This window comes from Myotis daubentonii, chromosome 10 (assembly GCF_963259705.1).
Source record: "Myotis daubentonii chromosome 10, mMyoDau2.1, whole genome shotgun sequence".
NCBI lineage: Eukaryota > Metazoa > Chordata > Mammalia > Chiroptera > Vespertilionidae > Myotis > Myotis daubentonii.
In genome coordinates this window covers 38750624-38767505 of record NC_081849.1, presented here as the reverse complement: position 1 = coordinate 38767505, position 16882 = coordinate 38750624, and the positions used below count along the sequence as shown (strand labels likewise).

The window sequence follows — 16882 nt, the reverse complement described above, 5'->3', positions numbered from 1 at the left end:
TGGGACCCTTGAGTCCGCAGTCCGACGCTCTATCCACTAAGCCAAACCGGTTTGGGCCTAAAGTTTTGATAGAAGTTGTCTAGAAGCTAAAATTTCATTATGAGCTTCTAGCTAATAATGCCAGTTTAACTTCGTTAAAACAGAAGTTCACGTAGGTGGTGGGCTGACAGTGTATTGTAAAAGAATGAATCTCTGAAAAGGAAATTTCCCCAGCAAGCAGAAGCAGAAAATTATTTTCATGTGAGGAAGTTCAAATCAAACCACATAGGCAACTACACTGGGTCATGATGTCATAGTTGGTGGGGGCGAGGGGGGGGGCGCGTTCAGCTCACCTTGCAGCCGCTCCTCAGAGTTTGCAGTGGGTAATACCCTCCTTGCTGGGTATCGGGTACTCTTTCTTAGTGCTTCCCAAGAGTGCCCTTAATTTAATTAGAAAACCAGACTTTAAAACTCCTAAATTGCCACTGGCCCCATGGGGTTCTGTACCAGAAAGAATAATTGCCACTTATTGAGCACATATTACTTTAGAAGACTTTGCCTTCTAAACAATGCATAATTCTGTATGCATCATTTGACTCGTTTCATAGGCGAGGAGCTTGAGGTTCAGAGAGATTAAATAGGCCCAAAGTCACACAGCAATCAAATGGTAGAGCCAGGATTTGAACCTGTGTCTTATTCTGAAGTCCATGTGCTTGGCCACAAAGTTCTTTCCCTGGGACCTGAAAGATTATTAAAAAAAGGAAAGCCGGCGCCTCTTTCAAATTATTCCATTTTATTCTTAGACAAAATGAAGGAAAACAACATATCAAGCAGAACATGCTCTGTGCCATATGTTTGTCAAAATTATGAATGTAGTAAGAAAATAAAACTTTTAGAGGCAAAAATGGCCTTGGTGTCCAGCCTATGGTTTTCCAACTGGAGAAGTTGAGACAAAGAGGAGCAGGTTGCCTGTGCTGGCTTGGTCACTCACGGAGGTCAGCAGATGGAGCAGAGCCTGGCCCCTCAGGGATGCGCACTGTCACATAGCCCCCATTTTTATTAATATATGTGTGCAAAGCGTTGTGCTGAGCTTCATGGAGAAACAAAGGATCAGGAAGCCATCCACTGCCATGACCACACTGAGAGCCTGATGGAGACTCTGTGGCCTAACTCTCTATGCCAGGGGTGGGCAAACTTTTTGACTCGAGGGCCACAATGGGTTCTTAAACTGGACCGGAGGGCCGGAACAAAAGCATGGATGGAGTGTTTGTGTGAACTAATATAAATTCAAAGTAAACATCATTACATAAAAGGGTACGGTCTTTTTTTTTTTTTTTTAGTTTTATTCATTTCAAACAGGCCGTAGTTTGCCCACGGCTGCTCTAGACTCAGCCTTTGGGAGTCTGGAGAGCCGAGACCATCATGGAGACCTGTAGGCAGAAAGAGTCACGCCTCCATCTTTTCTCTGTCCCTCCTGTTAGGGTAGCTTTAACTAGCCAGGTGTCTGTGGGGACCTTTCCTGAGGCAATGTGGTAGGCTCTTCAGATTAAGGGATCAGGGCCAGAGGCCTCTGGGCCCTACTGTTCCCAGGGCAACGGTGAGTCAGGCCAAGGCCTATCCTCCCGCTTTTTGGAAAGTGTTTTGGTGCTGAGGCCTCTTGCTGCTTCCCAGGCATAGTGGAAATCTCTAGATTTAAATTTAAAAATCAATTCTGCATTTTCTAGTTCTAGTTAGGTTCCTTGAAACGAGTATTTTTTGTTAAAACATAATAGAATCTAACCTTTTTATTTCTATTTTCTACAAAGGGTAACTCCAGCCTAAAAGAATTTTTTTAAAAAGGGAGAGAGGGAAAGGGGTGGGGGGAGAGAAAGGAAGAAGAAAAAGAGAGAAAGGGAGGGAGGGAGGGAAGAAAGGAAGAGGAAAAGAAAAAAGAAAAGAAAGAAGGAAGAAAGGAAAGAAAAATGAAATCAAGTAGTACTGATAGTGGCCTCACATGAAAACTTCCAGGAAGCAGTCAGACCCTACCCTCGAGTTTGTTAGGGATAATAATAATCATCACTGATTCTTACCATGTTCCAGGCACTGTACTGAGTTAATGTCTTGTTTTATCTTGTGACAACCTGTGAACTCATATTCATATCCCCTTTTACAGATGAAGTTCAGAGAGATTAAGCAATTAGCCCAAGGCCACATGGCCAGAATTTAAACCTAAGTACAGTGGGGCCTTGACTTACGAGTGTCCCAACTAACGAGTTTTTCGAGATACGAGCTGTCTCTCAGCCGATTTTTTGCTTTGAGTTGTGAGCTAAAATTCGGGTTACGAGCCAGCTTCAGATACCCCACCGCTAGTTGGCGCAGCGAACGTCACAGTGAAAGCCACAACATCAGCCCAGCATCACGTGTCTCACTCGTTCACTTCTTGATTTGACATACGAGTAACTTGAGTTACGAGCTCCGTCACGGAACAAATTAAACTCGTAAGTCAAGGCCCCACTGTATGTGCTGTTAATTGCTGTTATATACTGCCTCCCAATTTCAACATGGATCTTTAATAAAAAGGCAAAACAGCCCTAACTGGTTTGGCTCAATGGATAGAGTGTCGGCCTGCAGACTGAAAGGTCCCAGGTTCGATTCCGGTCAAGGGCATGTACCTTGGTTGCTGGCACATCCCCAGTAGGAGGTGTGCAGGAGGCAGCTGATCGATGTTTCTAACTCTCTATATCTCTCCCTTCCTCTCTGTAAAAAAAATCAATAAAATATATTTAAAAAAAAAAAAGGCAAAACAGTACTATTTCTCTCTGATTGGCAGCTCTGCCTGTCCTGTGTAAGTGCCAGACCTGGCTGAAAGATAGCTCGCTGGCTGGCCAGTCCAGCAACACTGGGACTGGGATCCAGCTCACCTAACCAGGATAGAATGGATGTGTCTGGATGCCAAGCTGGCCCCCATTTTAAACCGATCCCCTCTCTTCCGGAGGAACTTTGGGAAGAGGCTATCTATCAAGGCAAAGGCTCCCTTTTTGTGTCTGTCTCTGATGTTGGGACCTAAGAAGCCATTTGTTTAGCCCTCAGAGAAGGAGTTGAGTGAAGTAGAGTATAAGGAAAATGCACTCATACCCTAATAAAATAGCACTCACACCCTGAGTCTAATCTTTTGGGCTTTTTTTTTCTTTTCTTTTTTATATTTTATTGATTTTTTACAGAGAGGAAGAGAGAGAGATAGAGAGTTAGAAACATCGATGAGAGAGAAACATCGATCAGCTGCCTCCTGCACATCTCCTACTGGGGATGTGCCTGCAACCCAGGTACATGCCCTTGACCGGAATCGAACCTGGGACCTTTCAGTCCGCAGTCCGACGCTCTATCCACTGAGCCAAACCGGTTTCGGCATCTTTTGGGCTTATACTACCTCTTGGGGTTCTCACCATTCCTTCCCCTACTATTACATGAAAGAAATGCACTGCTTCTCTTTATAAAATAATGGCCAAATTCTCAAACTAACTCAAACTGCAAGATAGAAGTACCACAACTGTCTCTTTTTTTTTTCTTTTTTTTTTTTTTCACAACTGTCTCAACTAGGGTAATAGAAAGTTGAATTTTAAGGACAAAATGTACCAGTGAAAATTACCCTCACAAGTAATGTTATTTAAATAATGAATTTCAGGATAACAAACTGTTTCCTTCTGGGATCAGTATCAACACTAATAAAAGAGAAAAATGGTAATTGGCGTACGAGCTACCCTTTTCATTGGCTAATCAGGGCTATATGCAAATTAACTGCCAACTAAGATTGGCAGTTAACTGCCAACAAGATGGCGGTTAATTTGCATATGTAGGCACAATGCAGGGAGGCGAAAGGGAAAGCAGGAAGAAGCCCCCTGCCACTGACAGTGATTGGAAACCCTGGGGCCGCCTTTGCCCTGCCCCCCAGCCATGATAGGAGAATCGGGTGCCATTTCCGCCCTGGCCAGTGATAGCAGGAAGTAGAGGTGGAGCCAGCGATGGGAGCTGGGCACGGTCAAAGCTGGCAGTCCCAGGAGCTAGGGGTCCCTTGCCTGGGCCTAAAGTGAAGCCCACGATCGTGGGGCCGCTGCAGCTGCGGGTCCCCGCTGCCCGGGCCGAACGCCTAGGCCAGAGGCGTCAGGCCTGGGCAAGGGGCCGATCCTGCGATTGGAGGGTGATGGGGGTCAACACCTGAGGGCTCCCAGTATGTGAGAGGGGGCAGGCTGGGCTGAGGGACACTCCCCACCCCCCACACCCAGTGCACGAATTTTGTGCACCGGGCCCCTAGTAGTCTAATAAGTATACAACCTTTAAAAGGACCATATTCAATCAGTTCTTTATTTTCAGGATACACAAGTACTAAAGTTATGCCCTCCAAGGATTGAAATTGATTGGATTTAAGCTAAATTCACTTAAGTAAATTAAACAGGTTATGAAATGTGACATTTACCATTCATTCTCCTACTGAAGGTTTGATCCAAGAACCACAAGATTCCATGATCAAATTTTCTGCAGATAAATTATTTATGCAAATTCTAAGTTCTAAGATAAAAAATTTATGTCTCTATTATCTTCATTGCATGGATGGTCATCACTGAATGTCATATTAATTTTGTCCAAACGTAAAAGCCGTAAGTTGGTTGGCATAGTTACCCCCTGAGCAGTTTAATAACAAATGTCCCACTAAACGTATTATTCCTTTCCCATTTTAACCCAGTGGTTTCCTTTGTTTATCTTGAAGTACTGATACCTTACCAAGCCAAAGGTTATGATACATTTTGAAATAAAGCTAGAAAAAATTAAATCTCAAACATTTCAGAGTACCACTAAAAAAGCCAGTCAATATCCAGACCCAATCACACCAATCGCCAATATATTTGATGCAAACAGTAGACATAGTGAGAAGAAATAGACAAGTTTTTCTTGCCCAAATCTCTGCCAGTTCTTCAATCTTGGAACAACATAAACTGCATACAAACTTGCTTGGGTGTTCATTTTACCAAAAAGATTAAGTCAGGTAATAATCGCATAACAGAATTAATTTAACCCCCCTCCCAATAAAAAGGCCATTGGTAGGTGTGTGTTTTTTGGTCACCTTAAAGGGATTTCTGAGTTCCAAACAATAAAAACTAATCTTAGAATTGAATGATCCCTTATTTCTCCAAGAGAAGGTATCAATTCTTATCCATTAATGTAACAGAAAAAAATCATTTTATTTCCCAACCAATTTGAGAACTTTTAGCCATCTCCACACCTCACATATTTTTCAGATTCAGGACACAATCTTTATCAGGTTTATAATGTTGGCCAACTTTTCTGGGCATTATGTGTGGTGGTGTTTGTTTTTTTTCAGTTTAAAATGTATAAATTTTTATTACATTCTTTTTTAATTAAATCTTTATTGTTCAGATTATTAAAGTTGTTCCCACGTTATGCGTGTTTTCAAGCTGTTGTTTTTAGCCTCAGAATCCCTTGTTTAAATAGAACCATTTTCAGAAGCTACATATGTAAAATACTTGGAGGCAGAGGAGCTGGAATTGGAGTGAGTGGGAGCCAAACCCACCTGCTTGGCCCTCTCTGGGGCCGGGAGGCTGCTCTGAGGGGTCTGCAAACCCTGCCCTGGGCAAATCCTGCCCATCCTTCTCCCTTGCTTTAACCTTTCCCAGTCTCAAGCCAAACTCCATATGTTTCATTTATCCAGTGACACATGCCATGCTTACTTAATTCTTTGCTAGGACACAGGATTCCTTAAGTTTATTTCTTCCTTCAAGGGCATACCTGCATTTCTACTCTATAATCTCTACTGAGCAGATGGTCTCGGCAGACAGTGCGGAGTCCCTATAACCTCATCCAGGAATCTAGCGAGCTGACACCCACCAAGAATCCCTGGAAGGCATGGGAAATAGCAGCACAGATGTCCAGAAAAGCCCTGTCAGAAGCTACAAGGATCCCCAAAGTTATTTTTGCAGCAAACGCCTACACTGAAGGCAAGGGAAGATTCAGATGCAAGTTACAGCCCTACAGGACCCTGGGCCCCACAGCCTGGCTGCAGGCAGCTCTGGGTCTCCCTCCCTGCTTCCCTGGGCTCAGCGGGCACACCCGGTGGCATGTGTGCTCAGTGTTCCCAAGCACAGGCTTCTGTTTCCCTGCTTGCTCCTGGGTCTGGCCCTGCAAGGCACTCCATAAAAGTTAAAAAATGAATGGGCACAGAAGCCACAGACAACAGTGCAGGAAAAAACACAGGTAAAATCCTAAATCTGTCCTGTTGGGATGCAGATAACTTTCTTCATTAAAGGTAATCCAAAACCTTTAAAAGATACAATGAACACGTCTTGCATTATTTCCTCTGGTATTAGGCAGAGCCCCCATCGCTACCAAATCCTCTTACCACAGTCGCAGGGTGCCTCCGGCGATGACAGAAATCCTCTGGGCTGCTGGGCCTTTGAAGGAAGGTCACCCAGCCCCCTGAGAAGGAGTCAGGGGCAGGCAGCAGAGCTAGACTGCAGGGAGATGGAGCCGTTGGCATCTCCCTGGCACCCAGCGCCCTCCCACTCTTCCTCTGCTGGCCGTGAGCTGTCACGTAGTCACTGGTCTGTTTGCACAGGCTTTCTCTCGGTTTAAGTCGCCTCGCTCTGCTGTGAGCTCCTGCTCTCTACAGCAGCGGCACACACACACACACACACACACACACACACACACACACACACACACGGCACAACATCGAGGCGCCGGGACCCCCAGGAAGCGGCCTCTCCCAATCCCAGGTTCCCAACCCCCTGAAGACGTCCCTGGAAGTCCCGCCGAGCCAGGTCCCCACGGGGACAGCCCTGTCCTGTCCTCGGCCTCCCTCGTCGACCTCCTGGCTCCATCTTTTCCTGCCTGAGACTCCGTGCACCCTCCGTCTGGGCCGAGTGAGCGCCTGTGCACTGAGGACGTGCAGTGTCTACCGCAGGGGCGCTGGAGGCGACGCGGCGGGACGACGGGGGCTGGGGTTACTAAAAACCGCTACATATTTTTAATAGATTTATATTTTAAATAAATGTATGTGTAGTTTGTAAATTTGATTTCTAATGACTTGAATTATTTGAATTCCTCGTCCCGAGCCTCCGCTCGGCAACCGGCGGACCCTGCTGCGCGCACCCCGGCCCCGCCGCCTGCTCCGGCCTCGCCGGGGGCGCCCGCGCCACGTGGGGCCGCCGGGCCGTGCTGCCCCCTGGCGGCCGGAGCCGGAGCCGGAGGCCCGAGGCCGGCGCCGCACCTGGCCGCCGCGGCCGCTCTAGGAACGCCGGCCTCTCGGTGGTGGCGCGGGGTCGCCGTCGGGCGCCTGGGAAGGGCCGTCCCCGGAACCCCGGGGTCGTGCCGGAGCCGGGCCGCTGCACCCGGAGACCAGCCAGTATCCCGCGTTTTCTGGTTTCCTCCCACGCCCGGCCCGCCGGGGCCCGTGAGTGGTGCAGATGCGGGCGGCTGGCGCGCACACAAAGGGCAGGTCCCTGGGCCCTGCGGGGTGCGACGGAGCCGAGCGAGCCGCATCCGAGGGCGCCAAGCCACTACGGAGGAGAGGGGTACAGAGGCAGTGCGGGGGCGCGGGGACAAAGAAAGGAGGGATGGCCCCAGGAATTTACCCGAGCGAGCGGCAGCGTTTATAGAATCCTCTCCCGGGCGGCAGTTCCTTCTAACGACTGTCCGTTAAGCTAGTGGCAGATGCATTTCCACCATGTGCAGGCGGGTGCACCTTGAGAAGCGCCCTGGTGATGGGCGGGACCTTTCCTGGTCCTTGAAACATTTTCAGATATTTGTCTAGTTATGTCCAAGGGGTCGACTTGCCCTGTCAAAGGATATGGACACTTTTTTAAGGCTTTGTATGCATATTGCCAAACCCGTCTCCAGAAGGGCATGAGTTTACCCTTGTTCTCTGGTGGGTACCTGCAGGCAGAGGTGAGAATTGGGGAGGCGGCCCCCTGAGGGAGAGGGAGGACACAGAATCACCTGGTTCCTTGTGAGTGATGGCCATGGCATCGGAACGGTGGCCTGGGCCAACATTGTGAGGCCTGACTCCATGCTTTGAGAATGTTGGGCCCGAGGAATCCTTTGAAAATGCACATTTGCTCATGGTGTTCTGTGGTGTTTGTTTTGTTTTTTGGTTAATCCTCACTGGTTGGTTGGTTGCCTCCTCCTTGACCAGGAATTGAACCTGTGACCCTTCTGTGCACAGACAGATGCTCTAACCACTGAAAACACCAGCCAGGGCCCCTAAGAGTAGCGGTTCCCGTTGCTCTTGGGGTAAAATCCAGAATCTCCTGAGGGCCCGCCAGGCCCGCCTGCCTCTCCAGCCCTATCTTGGGCTGTGTATTTGTTTATTAGTTTCCTAGGGCTGCTGTCACCAAGTACCACAACGTGGATGGTCTTATACAACAGAAATTTATTGGCTAGATAGAAGTGCAAAATCAAGGTGAGGTCACAGTTGGTTCTCACTGGCGGCTCAGGGAGAATCTGTTCCACACCTCTCACCCAGCTTCTGGTGGCGGCCGGTAACCTTTGGCATCCCTTGGCTTGGAGACATATCGCTCCAGTATCTGCCTCCGTTGTCACCTGGCTTTCTCCTTGTGTGTCTCTATCTCTGTGTCTCTTCTTATAAGGACAACAGTCATATTGCACTAAGGGCCTACTTACTCCAGTATGACTTCATCTTAATTTAATTACATCTGCAATGACCCTATTTCCAAGTGAGGTCACATTCTGAGGTTCCTGGGAGGACATGAATGGTAAGACACTATGCAACCTCCAAGACGCCCTGGCCCTGGCTCCGCCCAGGCTGCCTGGTCCTCCTGGACTACTCATCTCCTAACTCGCTCCCCTCCCTCCTGCAGGGTGTTGTGGAAATGTCACTTCCTCAGAGAAGCTCTCCCGAACCCTACAGACTAGGGTCACCCTGCCCTGCTCTGTGGGCTCACAGCACTCATCACATGGTATTTGAAGGGGTATCTGAGTGACAGTGGGTCACCCTTGCATGTGCCTCCTCTGCTATAATATGGCCGCCACCAGGACAGGAACAGGCCAACCGGAAGAACAATAACAAACCTAAAATCGTGGCCAAAGAGGCTAACACGATAGGACAGGTCAGAGATGACAGGTCCCAGGAAACCCACTGCAGAAAGCCCATGAGGAAGGCTTCAGAGCAGTGGCCCCTGCACATGGCCGGAGATAGGTCTGCGTTCAGACCAGGCTCCACCCTTCCCTAGGTGGCACATGAAATAAAACCCACTGCTGACCGTGGCTTACCAGGCCCTGTACTGTGACCTGCCTCACCTCCCTGACCTCTGCTCCATCCTGTCCTGCCCCGTCCCTTCCCTGCAGCTGCACTATTACTGTTTATGCTCCATAATCCTGCCTTGCTAGTTCCTACCTTAGGCCCTTGGCAGTCATTCTACCCATAGCCTGGAATGTTCTGTATTCAAATTTCTACATACTGGTTTCTTATCAGTCAGACTTAAGCTCGAATTGCCACTTCCCTGAGCACCCCATCTAACTTCCACCGTCTTCCATCACACCACCCTGCTTTACTAGTATTTCCCTACAGTGTTTTCAGTGTCTGCAGTGATCTGGTTCATGCATTTGCTATCTGCCACCTTACACGTCTCGGAATAGAAGTTCCATGAAGGCAAGGACCGTGTTGTTTGCCTTGTTCACTGCTGAGCCCTCAGTGCCTAGAGTAGAATTTGGGATGCAATGGGTCCTTACTGTTTGTTGAATGAATGAAAGTGACTTAACTTTCATTCATTCAACTTGTTGGGGAGCACACAAGACTTGGTTGGAAAGTTTGTAAGGAGGTCATTCTGAGAAAAGCAAAGTGCGCCAAAGGCCACCTGCCCTGTTTATCAGAATTCTGACTTAGGAGAATGCTGAATGACCTATCCAAACAAGTCTGTGCATGTGCAGACCCCCAGGTGTTTACTGGAATCCTTATGCTTAAATCTTTGGGTGTCCTTGCTTAAAGAATACTACAAACATGTGTTCTCCCAAGATTACTTACCCTACTGATTGTCTCTTAAGATAAACTTTATCTCAAACTGCTGTTACAATAAAAGCCTAATGAGGCAGGCAATCAAGGCTGCCTGGTTCCTTTAGCCAGGCAGTCCCTTAGCCCTCTCTTTCACAGCAAACATGTTGGAGTAATCCATTCATTCTTCACTCAGGGTCTGCTGGTCAGCCCTGGCATCAACTGAATGTTTTTCATCTGTAAAATAGGGGTAATCTTAGCTACTTCATGGGAGACAACAATTTTACCTGCTTCAAAGAGTTCTTGGGAGGAAGCTGTCCATGCAGTGCTCCCAACAGAGTAAACACTCGACATATGTGAGCCTTGATTAATGTCTTAGATTGACACACATCCTAACTGAAGAGGTAGTAGACAGCAGATGAAGCTATGTCCTCATCTGCAAAAATGGAAATAAATGTCCGTTTAAAAGCTTGATGAGCCCTCACTGGTTTGGCTCAGTGGATAGAGCATCGGCTTGCAGACTGAAGGGTCCCAAGTTCGATTCCGGTCAAGGGCATGTACCTTGGTTGCGGGCACATCCCCAGGGACTGGTGTGCAGGAGGCAGCTGATAGATGTTTCTCTCTCATCGATGTTTCTAACTCTCTATCCCTCTCCCTTCCTCTCTGTAAAAATATCAATAAAATATATTTTAAAAAAAAACAAAAGCTTGAATGAATGCTATATAAATTATGCATATTTCTCAAATTAGTGTTCCATTGATCCTTTTTGTCATAAAGCAATTATTTATGACAATAGGAAATTATGTCAATAGGAAATGGTATTGCTTGCCATTACTAAAAGGGAATATGCTTAAATTTGTGGTATTTATTGGTTGTTTTGATTTTGAAAGCAATACATTCTATGCAGAAAATTTGAAGACTATAGAAGAGTATAAATAAGAAAGTTTAAAAAGTCACCCATATATAGAATGGTGCAGCCACTGTGGAAAACAGTATGGAGTTTCCTCAAAAATTTTAAATGGAACTGCCTTTTGACCCAGCAATCCCACTTCTGGGAATATATCCTAAGAATCCTGAAACACCAATCAAAAAGAAAATATGCACCCTTATGTCCATAGCAGCGTTATTTATAATCACTAAGATCTGGAAACAGCCCAAGTGCCCATCAGTAGATGAGTGGATAAAAAAGCTGTGGTACATTTACACAATGGAATACTATGCAACTGTAAAAAAGGAAGGACCTCTTACCCTTTGGGACAGTATGGATTGACCTGGAGATAATTATGCTAAATTAAATAAGTCAGTCAGAAAAAGGCAAATACCATATCATCTCACTAATACGTGGAATCTGATTAACAAAATAGAACCAGAGGCATGGGTATATGATACAGATTGACCATAGGGAAGGTAGGTGGGGGAGACTGGATAAAAGAAGGCGAAGGGATTAGTCAACGAGCATATATGCATAGCCCATGAACACAGACAAGAGAGTGATGAAGACCAGGGAAGAGGTAGGGGGCTGGATGGATTGGGGCAAAGGAAAGGAAATGGGAGACATCTTAATAGCATCATCATCAACAACAAAAACACACAAAAGTCACCTATAATTGCCCTCTATATTTTTTTAGCCCTCACCTTAATGCCATGGAGAAAACAATGCAAATGTAATTGTATCAGAGAGGAAATGCGATGCCAGCAGGCCGGTGGAAGGGACAGCTACGCATGTAGGCTGTGATAATCTTTTCATTAAATCTGCATATATACTGTGGTGTTCTCCCAGTTCCGGACTTCAGGTGTCCTGTTCTTGGGGCTGTTTTCAGTCTTGGGTTTCAGTAAATGTTCTAATTTTACTAGGATAAGTCCTCCAACACTGCTCTGTTATTTTCAGTTTTCTTAGCTTCCGACATCTATTTTGTTTTGGGGAGTAAATGGTCCACGTTTTGTTTACTAGGCCTGTCTTCCATTTATATCTCAGGTAAGGAGTAAGTTTTAAAAAGACAACATTTGAAGTAGAAAAAGGACTAAGAAGGTCTGGGTGGTTAGGAGAGGAGAGAGGCTGGGGAGGTGGGCAGTGACATCAGAGAATAGTGGGAAGAGGAAAGACAGGTGGCGAATAAAAGAGGAGAAAGATAGCAAAAAGGAGGGATGAAGACAAGATGACAGATGGAGTGACAAGTGAACAAGGTGGGCCAGGCCCTCAGACCCAGAGCTTGGTGTGGGAAAAGGGTTTTTTCCCTCTCAGTAACAAGCGGGTACCTAGACCCCTGCTATCTCTCACTGTGAGCAAAAGATTGTGACCAAATTATGGATGGATTCACCAAACTTGGGAAAGAAAGTGGGTTGGACTTCAGAGCAGAAAGGCCAGTTTGGAATGACAGTGGATATGAAGCTAATGATGCAGAGGCTGTGATTTATGGTCTGGGCGAGGCTATATGAGTATAAAGGTATGAGTGAAGGAAAAGCACATACCTGGGGGTATAGCTCAGGGGTAGAGCATTTGACTGCAGATCAAGAGGTCCCCGGTTCAAATCCGGGTGCCCCCTTTGTGTGTCCCTTTTTCCAGGATTCCAGGCTCCCAGCAGCCTTCCCTGGTCTCTGTAGATCCAGCATCCCCCCTAGAATGAAATTAGGACCCACTCTCTCCTCTTGACTCTGTGCCCTCTGTTAAAATATGTCTTCACAGTCTTATATCATCCTCAGAGGAAAACTACAAGATAGGTATTTTCATCAGTAGTCCTCTTCTGGTTACTATCTCAATCACCACCGCCATCACCATCCTTATCATGGATGACGGTGACACAGAAATTTGAGGCACCTTGTCCCAAATCACAAAGTGACAGAATCAAGGGTTAAATGACTACCACTAGTCATTTAGCCAGTAGTTTGTGACTACTTCCAAAAAAGAGGAAACCAAAGCAGTTATAAGATAAACTAGAGGCCTGACGCATGAAATTCATGCAAGAGTAGGCCTTCCTTCCACCGGCTGCTGGCACCAGCTTCCCTTCGGCTGCCGGCAGACACCTGGGACGTGGGCTTCCCTCGCAGCCCTGGCGTCATCCGGAAGGTCGTCCAGTCTAATTAGCATGTTACACTTTTATTATTATAGATGACTCTTGGGGTGTAATGTATAGCATGGTGACTATATTGTGTATTTGACAGTTGTTGAGAGAGTACATCACCCAAGTTCTCATCACAAGGGAAAAAATCCTAACTATGTATGGTGAGGATGTTAACTAGACTTACGTGATTTCTTTTTACTTTATTTGTATTAAATATTTTCCAGTTTTATTGTGATATAACTGACATAAAATTGTAGTTTAGGTGTACAACATAATAACTTCATATGTGTACATATTGAAAAACGATCACCACAATAATAACAGAGTCTTAATTTTTCTCTGTATGCTATTTTGTACATTTTCAATTCTTTGCCATGTGAAAACATTACTCGTATAAAAGCTAATGAATTCACACATTTAGAAAATCTCAGTTCAAGTGCTCTGACTTCCAGAAGCCACTTGGGTCCTCTCAAAGCTCTGATCCGCTCTGCTTTTCTGGGCACCTCCATTATAAGAGGGGGAGGAGTTTGCAGGGAGGTAGGGGAAGGGGACTGCTGATTGTCACAGGGCTGGAGAAGGGTTGGTCCTGAGGCAGCAAAGCCCTAAACACCCATCCTCCAAGGGCAGCTGAGTTGTGGCAGGGTGAAGTGGTAGTCGTTTAACTCTTGATTCGTCACTTACTCTGTGATTTGGGGCAAGTTGCTTCAATTCCCTGTGTCACCGACATCCATGATAAGGATGGTGATGGTGGTGATGGTTGGGACAGTACTACCACAAATAATTTTTTAAGTCATACATATGAAGGTCTTAGAACAGTTTATCTAGCACATTGTAAGTGCTCAATAAACATTATAATAGGTGTCTAGGGTGTGGCTGCTCAGTAGAAAAGTTCTGAGGAGGCCCAACTCTTCCAAGAGGGGGTATAGCTCAGGGGTAGAGCATTTGACTGCAGATCAAGAGGTCCCTGGTTCAAATCCAGGTGCCCCCTATGTCATTTGACTTTTACTCCAGTGGAAATATATCTCCTTGTTATCCCAAAGGCCAAGCCTCATGGAATCTAAATTTAGAGACTTAAGTGTTTCTTGTGACATTCATCATGCATTTCATTTTTACCTCCTCAGCCATACTCATTTGCTAGAGAGGTAGAGTAAGTCTGTCCTAGGCGTTCTCTGTTTCTCTAGTGCCTAATTATTACCATCCTGATTTTATTTGTTTATACCAAGCTTGCTTCAAAAAATAGGATTTGAGGCAGCTTACAATAAAAGATGCAATAAAAGTCCAACTGATCAAGCAGGTATAAAAAGGCAAGGGCTTACTTATATGAGGCAGTCAAAGTCATAGAGATGGAAAGAATCATGGGAGCCAGGGGCTGGAGGTGGAAGGATGGGGGGGTTATTGATTAATGGGGACAGTTTCGGCTGGGGAAGATGAACATTTTCTGGAGCAGGATGGTGGTAATGGTTGCACAACATTATGAATTACTTAATACCACTGAACTGTACACTTCAAAGTGTTATGTGTGTTTTACCACAATTTTAAAAACAGAAGGCAAGCCCTGGCCAGTGTGTGCAATAGTTAGAGTGTAGGCCCAGGCACCAAAGGGTCATGGGCAGGTGCCTGGGTGCAGGTTCCATCCCTGGCCCCAGTCCAGGCACCTGTGGGAGGCCACCAATCTATATTTCTCTCTCTCACTCTCCCCCACTCCCCGCCGTCCTCACCCCTGCTCCCTCTCTCCCTTCCACTCTCTCTAAAAATTAATGGAAAAAATATTCTCAGGCTGGCCCAGCCGCCTTGGCTCAGTGGTTGAGTATCAAGCTATGAACCAGGAGTTCACAGTTCCATTCCTGGTCAGGCCGGGTTGCAAACCCCCAAATCGCAAACTATAAAAGATAAATTTGATTATATCAAAATTTAAATTTTTATGTGACAAAAACTCCTTAAACAAGAGATTGAATTTTGCAACATATATGATGGAGACTGTATTTGTCCCAGAAAATAAACAAAATGGAAAAGGAAAGTGTTTCTCAACAATAGTCTCATCTCCAGCAACCTGACCCTCTGTCCCCAGTGCTAGGTGAGTAATGTAGTTATCAGATGTGACTGAGATTTCCGCAGGGCACTCTGTCTCACTCCTGCCTCTGGTGCCTGTACTGATTTTATTTTGGACTCTCAGTTAAACCACCTTTAACTGTTTAATTTGATTACATTATAGAACTGAAAAGTTTTATTTACCTATTCCACTATTAATGGACATACTAGAAATGTTTTGTCTTTTTACAAATGATGCTTCAATGAACATCTTTGTACATATCTCCTGATACACATATGCTAGAGTTTCTCAAAGGTACTCTGAAATGAAACTCCTGAATTGTATGCACACTTCTAATTTTATTAGAAGTGGAAACCCCCGAGGCATGGCCTCAGCTAGTCAGGGCGAGGTGGAGGCAACTGGAAAAGGCCTCAGCACAATTCTTTTAAATGACCCAAGACCTAGACTTCCTATGAGGAAACAGGTGACCCCATAGTACTCAGCCAATGAGGAAACGGAGGAGGGACTGAATAAATGGGCTGTGTTCGCTGCCCCAGGTGTGCCTGTACAGCCAGACAGACACTGCTCTCGAGAGCCTATTAGAAGTCTCGTTTTCACCATATTTCTGTCTCTGAGCACGTTATTTGAATCTGGACAGGTGAGCATTTCTCACACTAGGAATGAACGCTAGGTGTGGAAGGACCATGTCCCAACTCTCCCACTTCTAGAGAAGAACAGAAGTTGAAATCAGAATCCATTTCAGAGTATTGATTATTACATGCGATTGGATATTTTGATTACTGAATTCAGACAGCAACTATGGGGCTTTCTGTTACCTATGATCATTAAAGTCACTTGAACAAGAAAATATTTCACCGAGAAAGTTTAAAAGGTCAGCAATGAGAGACAAAAATGAGGTTGCTTTTCTCTTTTTTAAATATATTTTTATTTATTTTTAGAAAGAGGAAGGGAGAGGGATAGAGAGATAGAAATATCGATCAGCTGTATGTGCCCTGAATGGGAATCGAACGTGACCCTTGGTTCATGGGCTGATGCTAAACCACTGAGCAATACCGGCCAGGCGAGGTTGCTTTTCTTATTACCTCCTGAGTCCCACAGGTCCAGTGTTACCAGATCAAGAGTGACACAGATAGCTCTCAAAGACATGGAGTCTTGTGCGGAAAAAATTAAGATGCAGAACTACACATCCAGCCACTTGGGTTTTAAAAACCTAGAACAGTACTGGCTATTGTTTGTGCATTTTCAGTTATGAACATAAAAGTATTAAAAGGGGACTTGTATTTAAAATACATAAAGAGCTGTCAAAATTCAACAAAATGCCCAATTAGAAAATGGGCCAAAGATATGCACAGACACTTCACCAAAGAGGATGCACGGATGGCTAATAGGCACTTGAAGAAGTGTCAACATCATTACCATCAGGGAAGTGCAAACTGAAACCTCAGGGAGATGTCACCATACACCTATCAGCAGAACTGAAATAGGAAAGGTGATAATATCAAATGCTGGTGAGGGTGCAGAAAAAATGAGACCCTACTGTACACAGCAATAAGAATGTAAAAGGATGAAGCCACTCGGGCAAGCAGTTTGTCAAGTTCTTACCAAACCAAATATGTGCTTACTACATGTGATAGTTGATTTTATGTGTTAACTAGACTGGGCCACCTGGAGCTCAGATATTCAGTCACACACTACTCTGGGTGTCTTTGAGGGTGTTTTTAAATGAGATTAACACTGGGGGAGGCCTGTTGCCGTGTCAAAAGGGTACATCAAGAAGCCCTGTGAAGAGGCCCATGA

General features: G+C 45.6%; 2 non-coding genes across 2 annotated transcripts; both read left to right on the top strand.

Annotated features, from left to right (window-relative positions):
* Positions 1-12447: 12447 nt before the first annotated feature.
* TRNAC-GCA (transfer RNA cysteine (anticodon GCA)) lies at positions 12448-12519 on the top strand. The gene has a single exon. It is a non-coding gene; the product is annotated as a tRNA-Cys (tRNA).
* A 1432-nt stretch (positions 12520-13951) lies between these two features.
* Positions 13952-14023, top strand: TRNAC-GCA (transfer RNA cysteine (anticodon GCA)). Its single transcript has one exon. It is a non-coding gene; the product is annotated as a tRNA-Cys (tRNA).
* Positions 14024-16882: the final 2859 nt, after the last annotated feature.